Source organism: Elephas maximus, chromosome 12 (assembly GCF_024166365.1).
Source record: "Elephas maximus indicus isolate mEleMax1 chromosome 12, mEleMax1 primary haplotype, whole genome shotgun sequence".
In the NCBI taxonomy this organism is placed as follows: domain Eukaryota; kingdom Metazoa; phylum Chordata; class Mammalia; order Proboscidea; family Elephantidae; genus Elephas; species Elephas maximus.
The window spans coordinates 5,727,086-5,741,169 of record NC_064830.1 but is presented as its reverse complement, the minus strand read 5'-3'; positions in this window follow the sequence as shown (position 1 = coordinate 5,741,169).

Genomic DNA, 14,084 nt, shown 5'->3' with positions numbered 1-14,084 from the left:
TCCACACGTTGACACTCCATTGCGACCCGGGCCTTCTCAGTAGCAAACACTAAAACAAGGGTGTTGGGTACCAAAAGCTTTTTGAAACGTATGATCCAGGATCCCACGTGCTGTTATTGCCAAGGGGCAGCTAATACCTTCCAAATCTGTGTGGCACTTTACTACGAGTCTTCACTAACCTCCTTCAGCCCTCCTGTCAACCCTGTGAGTGGTTACCACCTACAGATGAGTAAAGAGAGAGACTCAGTACGGTTGAAGTGACTCTCGAGAGCCTCGGCTCTTACATGCAAAGTTAGGGCTTGAATCTGGGTCTGTCTGTCTCAAAGGATGCAAACTGGCAGCCCTCCAGCTGCAGATGTTTTTTGTTTGACTTGTATGTTGTTTATCACGAATTAGAGCAAATGTTAAGTGGGAGATTTCGTGTAACAATCAGGATTTCTGAGTCTTGAAAAACCAGAAAATCTGGCAATATTGGCCTTAACTGTCCGCATGATTTTAGTCATCAGAAGTAGAAAAACAGCTTCTGCCTTTAGTTAGAATATGGACTCGGGTTTGCCTCTGTCCTCGCCAATCCCTGTATTGACCTCGGTGTGGAGGCTTGTCTTAAAGGATTTTGTCTTAAAAATTAATTGAGAGATACTCGTATGATTTTATCTCAAGATGTAAGGAAATGCTCAGGTTTGTCAGGCATAAACTCATTTAGTTTATTGCAAGGTAGTCAGGGCAAGGCACTCAAGTAAGACCTCACGACCTTCACTGAGAAGCGGAGAGTCAGAATCAGCAGTGACAATGTTAGAGTCCCAGGCTGTAGACTTCAGGCTTTTTACCTTTTATGAAAGGTTCTTGGGAAGAATACTGACCGTGGCTAGAACTTGGCAGAGGTCCCTCATAACCAGGGTCCGAGGCTGGTGGCGGTTGACAGAGAGTCTTAGTCTCTGGTGGGGTCTCCTCTTGAAAGCATGTCAGACTCTAAGTAGGAGGGTCCCTTTCCTCTTCTCTTCTCTCAATCCAAACCTCATTGCCGTTGAGTCGATTCCAACTCATAGCGACCCTATAGGACAGAGTAGAACTGCCCCATAGAGTTTCCAAGGAGGGCCTGGCGGATTCGAACTGCCCACCTTTTGGTTAGCAGACGTAGCTCCTAACCACTACGCCACCAGGGTTTCCTTCTTCTCTCAAAGCAGGAGCCAAAATCCAGCATATGGATGTGAATTTTTAACTCGGGCCTTACTTGATAAGGGCTACATGACGTCAAGTTTAACAAAGACTAGTATGTCACCATTTTTCCTTCAAAGTTGAAGACTATGGGGTTGTTTATGACTTACCTGGTGTCTCAAGGCCACCTTACAGGGAGATAATTTTATGTCGTAATTCCTTTATCATGTCATGTATGCAACAAGCCAACTCAGGGAGATTTCTATCATTATGTACACAACAAGCTAATTTAGGAAGGTTTAACTATGTTACATCATTATGACATACTTTAAATTTTCCTAATTTAGAAATCTAGTTATGAGTTATACTTTATCATAGTATGTGTCTAGAGGTGGTTTACCACATTCTTCTATTTATCAATTTCTAAAATTTAGGAGTTTTCTAAATAACTTTCTGATGACTTACAGTTTCTAACACTATGCTTTCTGGTTAGAGTGTGTCACAGAAGCATATATACCTCCAACTTCTTACTATGAATGAGTTGAACATACGTAGTTTGAAAACCTAACTGTTGAGTTATGAAAGCGTATGTGATTTGAGGACATTATGTGAGCATACATAACGAGGCTAAATGTCAGTTGTCAAGTTATTTTCTTTCAGCAATGTTTCTCTGTATTCATTTTCTTTTTGGCAAATAGAACAGGCCAAGGAAGTCGAGTGATACAAGAAAAATGGGAGAGAATGTATTCTTTTGTGGAAGAGAGGACTGTCTACCCTCGTCCCACATCTGTGTCACCTGCCTGGCTCTTGAAGACAGTTGGGCTTGTCCCCCCTCCTTTTTTTTACTTAGCACCAAGCCAGTTGCTCTTTTCAGTATCTGGCTTAGTCATCTAGTGCTGCTATAACAGAAATACCGCAAGAGGATGGCTTTAACAAACATTTATTCTCTCACAGTCTAGTGGGTTAGAAGTCCAAATTCAGGGTGCCAGCTCCAGGGGAAGGCTTTCTCTCTGTGAGCTCTGGAGGAAGGTCCTTGTCATCAGTCTTCCCCTGGTCTAGGAGCTTCTCAGTGCAGGGACCCCAGGTCCAGAGGACACGCTGGTTTCCTGGCTCTCGTTTCTGGTGGTATGAGGTCCCCCTGTCTCTCTGCTGGCGTCTCTCTTTTATATCGCAAAAGAGATTGACTCAAGATACAACCTAATCTTGTGAACTGTGTCCTGCCTCTAATCCTGCCTCCTTAGCATCATAGAAGTTAGAATTTATAACACACAGGAAAATCACATCAGATCACAAAATGGAGGACAACCACACAGTACTGGGAATCATGGCCTAGACAAGTTGACACACATGTTTGGGGGGACAGAACTCAATCCATAACCGTATCCCACAGTTTTCTCAAAGTATTGCTGGACTTGCTATAACATAGTTGGTGTTTAGTGTTCACTTTTTTTCTAGGCACTCTGCTAAATAAATAGTGATTTCCTATTTTCTTCACACAAACAACTTTATGAAGTAGGTAGTATTGGCTTCCATTTTACAGTTGGGGAGCCTCGAGGCTCAGGTTGCTACTTGGCCTAATGTCACAGAGCTAATAACTGGTTGTGCCTATGTGCTTACCCTTTTAAACACACATTTCATACAGAATATAATAAAAAAAGATCCTCCCCAGGTGAATTCAGTTGTGTCCTTGTGTAGCTAGAATATAAACTCCATGAGAGCAGGGATGTTTATGTGTTTTGTTCACTGACGCATTCGAAGCCCCTGCAGTGCCTGGCGTATGACAGCTGCTCAGTAATAACGTTGAACGGATCAGTGACCGTGTCAGTATCTACCAAGCAGGGTCCTGTCAGAAAACAGATGGCAAATTCAAAAGGGGGTGATCGAGGAGCAGAAGAGCAGTTATTGAAGCGTATATCTACCAAGATTCCAGCAGAGTTAAACTGAGAAGATACTACCCACCTTGGATCAAGGGTTATCTGTGTCTGACAGAGAAATGGAGCCACTGACATCCTGTGGCCCAGCAGGAAGTGGGTTGAAGGAATAAGCTCCCATTTCTTATCTGGCTCTGGAAGCCAGTGGGCGCAGAAGCCTGCTGATGCAGCCCTCAAAGTATTGGGTGGTATATTAAAATTCTCTGTTAAATATGTCCTACATGTTGAAAAGTCTTTGTTTTATTCTGTTGTATGGACCCTAACACACAGAGAAATGGAGACGGCTGTGTATTTCTCTCACGCAGTCGCAGATTTCACATTGTCTCAGACATCTGACTATTCACCAAGCACATCAGATGTTCCGGGATTCGTTTCTGTGATGTGTTATCACACAGTGGTTGTATTCAGTAGCCTCCTGCTCAAAGGTAGTGGCACAAAGCTAGAAGACTTCCACTTGAAACACATCCGGATCCTGGCGAATGCCCCACTAATTGCGACTTTAGCAATAAAGACTAATCGTTCTCTCAAGAGACAAATGCAAAGCTGGGTGGTTCCAGGACTGACTGTGATCTCCTCATCCTAATCCACACAGGTGTCCCCACACGGGATAGGTGGTTCCAGGGCTGACTATGATCTCATCCTAATCCACACAGGCGTCCCCACGTGGGATAGGTGGTTCAGGGCTGACTCTTCATGTCCTCACCCTAATCCACACAGGCGTCCCCACACAGGGGATAGGTGGTTCCAGGCCTGACTCTTTCATCTCCTCACCTTAATCCACACAGGTGTCCCCACACAGAGGATAGGTGGTTCAGGGCTGACTCTTCATCTCCTCACCCTAATCCACACAGGCATCCCCACAGAGGATAGGTGGTTCCAGGGCTGACTCTGTCTCCTCACCCTGATCCACACAGGGGATAGGTGGTTCCAGGGCTGACTGTGATCTCCTCACCCTAATCCACACAGGCATCCCCACAGAGAATAGGTGGTTCAGGGTTGACTCTTTCCATCTCCGCACCCTAATCCACACAGGCATCCCCACACAGGAGATAGGTGGTTCAGGGCTGACTCTTCCATCTCCTCACTCTAATCCACACAGGCGTCCCCACACAGGGGATAGGTGGTTCAGGGCTGACTCTTCCATCTCCTCATCCTAATCCACACAGGTGTCCCCACACAGGATAGGTGGTTCCAGGGCTGACTCTTCCATCTCCTCACCCTAATCCACACAGGCGTCCCCGCACAAGATAGGTGGTTCAGGGCTGACTCTTCATCTCCTCACCCTAATCCACACAGGCGTCCCCACACAAGATAGGTGGTTCCAGGGCTGACTCTTCCATCTCCTCACCCTAACCCACACAGGCATCCCCACAGAGAAAAGGTGGTTCAGGGCTGACTCTTCATCTCTTCACCCTAATCCATGCAGGCGTCCCCACACAGGAAGGAAAGGGCAGGGTCAGAAAAAGCCTTTCACTTTGCAGGGCTCCGTCTACAGTTTGTGAGGGAAGCTCCCAGGAGAGGCCCGTTATATCTCAGACAGACCTTCCTGGAAATCAGTGGCAAAGGGGAATGGGATTACTTTAAACTCGGTTTAGACGGATCATGTTCATCCCCTCGGCTGGGTTGGAACCTCCGATCTCTGGAATCAAAACCGAGAGAAGCTCTGGGCTGAGCGTGTAGCATTAACTTCCAGCCAAAGGTGCTATGACAAGGACCCTCCCAGTCAGGAAGCTGCTGACTCCATTTTCAGGGTTCCCAAATCAGGCTGCCTGCTTCATGACTTACTCTGCAAATTGGATGCTTCACGCCCTGGTTTTGTCAGTTCCGACTTCAATCCATTTGAGCTTGTCTGACAGGCAGGAGCTGAGACATCTCAAACCCTAGCTACAAAGGCATCTGGGAAATGTCATTTGTAGCTTTTGAGCGTCTGCCCTAAGGAAGTTCCTGCGTCTGTCACAGATCCATTTCTAGTTGTCAGAGTAATTATTTCAGCTTAGCTAAAAATAAAAGAGACCTATGTTTTTCATGAATTCGTGTTGATGCTTTCACTTTGCTGTTGTTGTTAGTCATCGTCAGTTGATTCCGGCTCATGGTGACCCCATGTGTGCAAAGTAGAACTGCTCTGTAGTGTTTTCAAGGTGGCGACCTTTTGGAAGCAGAACACCAGGCCTGTCTTCCAAGGTGCTTCTGATTTTGGCTAGTAATTGGAGCGCTAAACTGTTTGCACCACCAAGAGACTCTACTAAATGTCTTTTTACTTTGCTCCAATGTGACCGAACCAAAACCATTGTTGTCGAGTGGATTTCTACTCATAGCAATCCTATAGGACGGAGTAGAACTGCACAGTAAGGTTTCCAAGGTTGTAAATCTTTACAGAAGCAGGCTGCCACATTTTTTCTGAGCAACTGGTGGGTTTGAACCACCAACCTTTTGGTAAGCAGCCAACCACTTAAGCACTGTGCCACCAGGTCTCTTTGCTCTAATGTGAGAGCTTATTAATTCAGTATTTTTTTTCCCGTTGACTAAATCTTCCCTTTTTTTCGGTAACTATACTATGTTATGTATTGTTTTATCTTATTATGTTTAGAATACACTGTTGTGGAAAATTCAGAAATCTGTTTTTTCTTTTTGCAATTGACTTGGTACCCAGTGATTTGGAATAAACTCTAAAGTATTCAGGCTTTCAACATTGCCGGAACACCAGCCATCTGAGAAGAAAAAGAAATCATAGCCTTCCTTTCAGGAGAACACAACCAAGAATCCCAAAGCACAAGTTACGTGATTTCCCAGTGACTCTTCCGATAATAACAAAACGATAAAAACAAAATACAGAATTCTCTTTCTACATTTGGAGCCCTACTATGTGAATTTATTTATTTTCTCAATTTGTATCTTTTACTATTGTAAATGACTTGTTGCATTGGACAAATCTGCAGCAAAAGATCTCTTTAAAGTGTTAAAAAGCAAAGATGTCACTTTGAGGACTAAGGTGTGCCTGACCCAAGCCATGGTGTTTTCACTTACATCATAGGCATGTCAAAGCTAGACAATGAATAACGAAGACCAAAGAATTGATGCCTTTGAATTATGGTGTTGGTGAAGAATATTGAATATACCATGGACTGCCAAAAGAATGAGCAAATCTGTCTTGGAAGAAATGCAGCCAGAATGTTCCTTAGAAGCAATGATGGCAAGGCTTAGTCTCACGTACTTTGGACATGTTATCAGGAGGTACCAGTCCCTGGAGAAGGACGTGCTTGGTACAGTAGAGGGTCAAAATAAAAGAGGAAGACCCTCAACAAGATGGATTGACACAGTGGCTGCAACAGTGGGCTCAAGCATAATGATTGTGAGGATGGCGCAGGACCAGGCAGAGTTTCCTTCTGTTGTACATAGGGTCACTGAGTCGGAGCTGACTTGGTGGCACCTGACAAACAACATTGTTATATATTTGGCAATTTCAGTGTTAAACTCCAATTTATCAGAAGCTTTGTGCTTCTTATTCAGTGTTTTATAATTGCAACCCCCCAAACCATTCAAAAGGTTCCAAAAATTAAACCAAAGTTAAAATCCTCAATTATGAAAGCAATATATCAAGTCTTTCAATCTAACAATTCTCTGCCATTGTTGTTGTTGTTGTTGACACAGCCACTGTGTCAATCCATTTCATTGAGGTTATTCTTTTTCGCCTCCCCTCTACTTTACCAAGTATGATGTCCTTCTCCAGAGGCTGGTCCTTTCTGATAACATGGAAACATGCCACCCTGTGCCTGTCAATTTGTCGAACTGTGGTGGCTTGTGCATTGCTTGTGTCTGGAAGCTTTGCCACTGCTATTTCACGTACCAGCAGGGTCACCCTTGGTGGACAGGTTTCAGCGGAGCTTCCAGACTAAGACTAGGAAGAAGGTCCTGGCAGGCTACTTCTGAAAAAATGGATTATTATGCAGCAGTAAAGAGAAATGAAGTCCTGATGTATGCCACAACCTGGATGAATCTTGCAATCATTATGCTGAGCGAAATAAGTCAGTCAAAAAAGGACAACTACTGTATTATCTCACTTATATGAAATAAGCAAATATATAGAAACCAAAGATTATTAATGGTTGTCAGAGGTGGGGGGGTGGGGGAAGGGAGAAGCTTTTGTTTGGCGGGGGCATTGGGTTTGTGTTAATGGTGGTGGAATGTTTTGGATAAGGATAGGGAAAATGGTGGCACAACATAAAAAAGGTTATCAATGTCATTGAGTTATAAATGTGGTAGATGTATTGGTTTTCACCACAATAAAAAAAGGAAGAGGGGGAAGAAAAGAATTTTGACATTAAAAATTCAAATTGAATCCAGCATCCTTCTTGGCCACTTCTTGAGAGTCAGTGAAATAAGAGCTTTTCCTTTCCTTTGTTTGTAGCCTTCAAATGAGAGGACTGAGTTACTTGTGCTTCTCAGTTTTTGTACACTATGGTCATTGGTCAGGGAAAACCTCTTCTTTGATCTTGCAATCTATTCCATTTTAACCCATCCCTGCTCCCATTCTTGATCCTCCATCTTTCTATGGAATTGGATGTATATGCTTTTGTCCTAATTTGGGTTCTGTCCAAAGCAAAGAAGTGAGGATAAGTAGGATATTTGGATGGTGCAGGAAATATCAAAAGGGAAGTGAGGAAATGCGACAGGAGAGGCAAGGCAGCCAATAAAGGATGTATCATGAAGCCTACTCCAATGTAGGCAAGTGGAGCTCAATCCCACAGGACAACATGGGACATATGCTTCTGAGTTATCTCACCCGGAACAAACCAGCTTTATACACCAAAGTATTCTTCAGGAATTGGCTGAGGTCTGCTCCTGGGACTTTTCATCCCCAGCACTTCCGCCTACCCTGCCCAAGGGATGAGAGGCTTGAAGAAGGCCTGCAGGCAAGGAGATGCAGGTAACGACAGCAGGAAGTTGTCTGAGAGCATAGCCGTGATAAGACCTAAGATATGGGCAGCACGCCTGCAGTGTTTCCTACACGTTTTATTTGAACATGTTCTTGTAATAAGGGAGTCCCTGAGCTGGTGTGACTGGACACCAACAGGTTTTGGGTGGTGCAAACAGCTAAAGCTCTCAGCTGTGAACCGAAAGTGTGGAGATTTGCATCCGCCTAGAGGCGACTTGAAGAAAGGCCTGACAATCTACTTTTGAAAAACTAGCCATTGAAAACCCTTTGGAGCACAGTTCTACCCTGACACATATGGGGTCTCTAGGACTTGGAATAGACTTGATGGCAATGGACTTTTTCTTGTAATAACACACATTTTTGTCAATTTATATAAATCATATTGTGTTTTGGATATTGTTTATTTTTCCCCTCAGTACTTTTTTTTTTTAAAGACCTATCCACTTAGATGTGAATACACCCTCTCTATTGTTTCTAAATCCTGCATCGTGGGGAATCCACATTGTACCCATCCACTTCTCCAGTTTTGCGCACCCAGATGGCGTTCAGCTCTGCATTATCACAAACAGTGCCATGATGAACATCTGCGCACTCGGCCCCTTAGGGGCCCTTGGGATAATTGCTTTGGGATAATTGCCAGGAGTGGAATTGCAGGGTCAATGGGTCAATGGGTAGCATATACTTAATTTTACTGAGCTCTGCCAGATGGCCCACAAGAATGGCTACATTGATAAGCTCGCTTTCTGGCCAATAATTGACATTCTTCAGCTTTCTGAATTTTGACATTCTAATTAGAGAGTGAAAATAGATGTCTCATTATTTAAATTTGCCTTTCTCTGCATTATGGATTGAATTGTGTCCCTCAAAAACATGTGTTGAAATCCAAACCCTTGGTGTCTGTGATTGTGACCCTCTGTTTTACCAAGCATGATGTTTTCTCCAGTGATTGGTCCCTTCTGATGACATGTCCTAACTGAGAAAAGGTCTCGCTATCCTTCTAAGGAGCATTCTAGCTATTCTTCCTCCAAGACAGATTTTTTTCGTTCTTCTGGCAGTCCGTGGCATATTCAATATTCTTTGCCAACACCACAGTTTTTTTTTTAAGTTTATTTTTTATTAATGTCCTTTAAGTGAAAGTTTACAAATCAAGTCAGTCTCTCATACAGAAATTTACATACACCTTGTTATATACTCCTAATTGCTCTCCCTCTAGTGAGACAGCCCGCTCTTTCCCTCCACTCTCTCTTTTCGTGTCCATTCCACCAGCTTCTGACCCCCTCTACCCTCTCATCTCCCCTCCAGATAGGAGATGCCAACATAGTCTCAAGTGTCTACTCGATCCAAAAAGTGCATTCTTCACCACCATCTTTTTCTATCTCATTGTCCAGTCCAATCCCTGTCTGAAGAGTTGGCTTTGGGAATGGTTCCTGTCTTGAGCTAACCGAAGGTCTGGGGGCCATGACCACCGGGGTCCTTCTAGTCTCAATCAGACCATTAAGTCTGGTCTTTTTATGAGAATCTTGGATCTCTATCCCACTGCTGTCCTGCTCCCTCAGGGATTCTCTATTGTGTTCCCTGTCAGGGCAGTCATCGGTTGTGGCCAGGCACCATCTAGTTCTTCTGGTCTCAGGCTGATATAGTCTCAGGTTTATGTGCCCCTTTCTGTCTCTTGGGCTCATAATTACCGTGTCTCTTTGGTATTCTTCATTCTCCTTTGCTCCTGGTGGGTTGAGACCAACTGATCCATCTTAGATGGCTGCTTGCTAGTGCTTAAGACCTCAGATGCCACTCTCCAAAGTGGGGTGCAGAATGTTTTCTTAATAGATTTTATTATGCCAGTTGACTTAGATGTGCCCTGAAACCATGTTCCCCAAACTCTCGCCCGTGCTACGCTGGCCTTTGAAGCATTCAGTTTATTCAGGAAAATTCTATGCTTTTGGTTTAGTCCAGTGGTGCTGACCTCTCCTGTATTGTGTGCTGTCTTTCCCTTCACCTGAAGTAGTTCTTTTTTTTATTATTATTAACTTTTATTGAGCTTCAAGTGAACGTTTACAAATCAAGTCAGACTGTCACATATAAGTTTATATACACCTTACTCCGTACTCCCACTCGCTCTCCCTCTAATGAGTCAGCCCTTCCAGTCTCTCCTTTCGTGACAATTTTGCCAGCTTCCAACTCTCTCTATCCTCCCATCCCCCCTCCAGACAGGAGATGCCAACACAGTCTCAAGTGTCCACCTGATATAATTAGCTCACGCTTCATCAGCATCTCTCTCCTACCCACTGTCCAGTCCCTTTCGTGTCTGATGAGTTGTCTTCGGGAATGGTTCCCGTCCTGGGCCAACAGAAGGTTTGGGGACCGTGACCACCAGGATTCCTCTAGTCTCAGTCAGACCACTAAGTATGGTCTTTTTATGAGAATTTGGAGTCTGCATCCCACTGATCTCCTGCTCCCTCAGGGGTTCTCTGTTGTGCTCCCTGTCAGGGCAGTCATCGATTGTGGCCGGGCACCAACTAGTTCTTCTGGTCTCAGGATGATGTAGGTCTCTGGTTCATGTGGCCCTTTCTGTCTCTTGGGCTCTTAGTTATCACGTGACCTTGGTGTTCTTCATTCTCCTTTGATCCAGGTGGGTTGAGACCAATTGATGCATCTTAGATGGCCGCTTGTTAGCATTTTAAGACCCCAGACGCTGCCTTTCAAAGTGGGATGCAGAATGTTTTCATAATAGAATTATTTTGCTAATTGGCTTAGAAGTCCCCTTAAACCATGGTCCCCAGCCCCCCGCCCTTGCTCCGCTGACCTTTGAAGCATTCAGTTTACCCCGGAAACTTCTTTGCTTTTTGTCCAGTCCAGTTGAGCTGACCTTCCATGTGTTGAGTATTGTCCTTCCCTTCACCTAAAGCAGTTCTTATCTACTAATTAATCAGTAAAAAACCCTCTCCCTCCCTCCCTCCTTCCCCACCTTGTAACCACAAAAGTATGTGTTCTTCTCAGTTTATACTATTTCTCAAGATCTTATAATAGTGGTCTTATACAATATTTGTCCTTTTGCCTCTGACTAATTTCACTGTTTTGCCCACTGCAATGCGTTTGATTTCTTGACTGCTGCTTCCATGGGCTTCAATAGAGATTTGATAGAGTATATTAACTGGGTTTGCAATGACCCGAGATCTCTCCATCTCTCAGTCTACCTTCTGTGCTGTCAGCTTCATTCTCAGGCTTCACTCTCTGTCACCCAAACAGCTCTGAGTTCTTTTGGTTTGAAATACCTGTGGCAGCTACCACTCTCACGTTCTCCTCCAAGATATCCAAAGAAAAGATTCTGAGTTCCAGCATGCTTAGCAAATGAGTTGAGCTTTATTTTGAAAAGACTACCTAGAGGAATATATTTAACCACTTGGCTTAAGCCAGTTAGAACCTATCCGTTAACATGTGGGTCATTTTCACTCAAACCCATATGAAATGATTCATACATATGGAAGAGTGTATAAATACATATGTATAGTTGAAAGAATATAAGGCAAATACTTATGTAATTAGTACTCAATTTAGAGCATTGCCAGTGCCTTAGAAATTCCCTGTGTGCAAAACCCCTAGTTTCTTTCAAATAAACTGCAAGAAAAATGAGAAGGGAAACCTATAGATTAAAAGTGACTTAAGTGTCCACAAATTTAATTTGTGGATTTTGTTTGGATACTGATTCTAAAAGATATGAAGAAGAATAGAAGGACAAGGAAACAGAGAGAAGAACAAAAAGGAAGGAAGGAAGGCAGTGAGGGAGAAAGGGAGAAAAGGAGAAAGGGGAGGAAGGAGAGAAGAAGGTAGGAAGGAAGGAAAAGAAGGAAGAAAGGTATGGGATAATTTGTGAAATTGGAATACTAGCTACCTGGCTACTTTTTAAATGCGTTAATTTTAAGTGTGATAATATGATGTGATTATTTTAAAAATTCGTCCTTATCTTCTAGAGATACATAATGAGATATTTACAAATGAAATGCTATCTTAGTTTAATTCAAAATAATTCAGTGGAGGTGGAAGTGGGTGGGATTAAGATGAAATAAGATGGCTTTTTTTTTTTTTAATAATTATTGATGCTGGGTGATGGGTACATGGAGATTTTGCATATGTTTGAAAATTTCCATGAAGAAGGAAGACTAGCAGGAGGAGGAAGATGGGAAGAAAGGCGAGGAGCTGCTGTTACCAGGGAAACAGCTATGCCCCGTGCCAGGATAACCTCTCTGGATTTCTTGGCCTGATAATTTTTTTCACTGTCTTGTAATTCTTTGAAGCCTTAAAGCAGATGTGTTTAGTAGTTTGTCCTGCTTTTCTATTTGTCTTCCCTGGGTGGCTTGTTCTGAAGTATGAAAGTCAGCTTGGTTCAGCTGTATTTTTTTTTTCCCCTCCTAAACCTACCCATAATATACTAATTAATGCAGAGCTAAGTTAAGAAGTAGTGTGTTTGTTCTTAAAGTTGACAATACTATTTCAGTTAACACTGAATAATTATTATTATTATTTTTTTATTTGTTGATTGCCCCCTGTGAACCAAAAACAAAGAACTCATAGGTCTTACCCATGATGGATGTACATTATGGTTGGAGAGACATAATAAGACATATACACCCACAAAGACACACATGCATGCACGCATGCACGCACGGGCACGCATGGGCACACATACAATGATATGACATGGAAGGCTTTGTGGCCCAGTGAAAAATGTTGGATATGGGAGTCAGATCGGCTTTGGTCTAAAGTCTATTTCTGCCACCTTTCTAGCTGTGTGAACCTAAATTCTCAAAACTTAAGAGGGGGATTTCAGTGATTTGAGAGCAATGGAGAAGTTACATCTAATGTAAAAAAAAAAAAAATTCTGTAAGCAAAAAACAAAGACTGGAGATGAAAAGAATAATTCTTGTTTGGGGAAGAACAACGAAACTAGTGAAACAAAGCAGAGACCACGAGGAGGACAATGGATTGATATAAATTTTAGAAATTAGGTGGGTGCTAGATTATGAAGGGAGGAACTGGAATGTCAGGGAAATTGAATTTTATCCAGTCGAATGGGATTGTTTAATGTTGTTACACAGAGCACTTGCTGCAGACTCCTAATGTTTCCTTGAAGAGAGGCGACCTTCCTTTCAAGTTACACATCTGGTTCTTATTTTCTTTGGAGCCAGCCTGCCTGCGGGAAGCAAACATTCTCTTCTCTCTGTACTTCCCAGGTGCCCAGAGGGAAGGTTTGTAATTTTTAACGGTTGCTTGTGCCTGAGTAGATAAATTCAATTCAGCATTAGCAATTTCACTTGGCCAACAGATCTAAAGCTACATTCATCATTTATTACTAATTTACCTGCCATTTTGATTCCTATTTGCAAGATTATGCCAGAGAACAAAAGTGAAGTTTATTAGTCCACCTCAAACCCAACATGACAATGCTGTTAACGGCTATACTTTAAGAGAATTTGCTTAGTGGTAGGAAGGACCTCAGGAGTCCCTGGGTGGTACCAATGGTTTGTGCTTGGCTACAAACAGAAAGGATGGTGGTTCAGCTCTGGCACATGAGTTGGAATCAATTCAATGGCAATGGGGGTAAGGATCACAGAGGCAGAAACTGCAGATAAAAAGTCCAGTTAGACTACCCAAGAGTCCATGCGCCAGATGCTAAAGCTGGAGACTACAATAAAAAGAAAGGGATGTTGGAAAAGACTTTGGAAATGAGAGAGTGGCTAGCATAGCTTAGGGACCCAAAACAAGTGTATGTTCATCAGTGTTTTGCAAATCTGGCTTGGAAGGAGTCATTTTATGTTATCAAACAACTTCTACTTTTTTTAGTAGCACAAGGTGGTAGACTGGTCCCACACCAACATTTATTAGCCATGTAACTTAACCCCCAAGATGGTTTCCCCATTTGTCTCACTTGCTTTGTCCATTGCTCTTCTTTTGTTTCAAGGACAATTAAAATAATTTATGTGAAATATTTTGAAAATTCTGAAGCACTGGATGATAAAGCATAAGAAGTACTACTCTTTGTAGTTATTTTGGAGTCCTTTGAGTAATTCCTG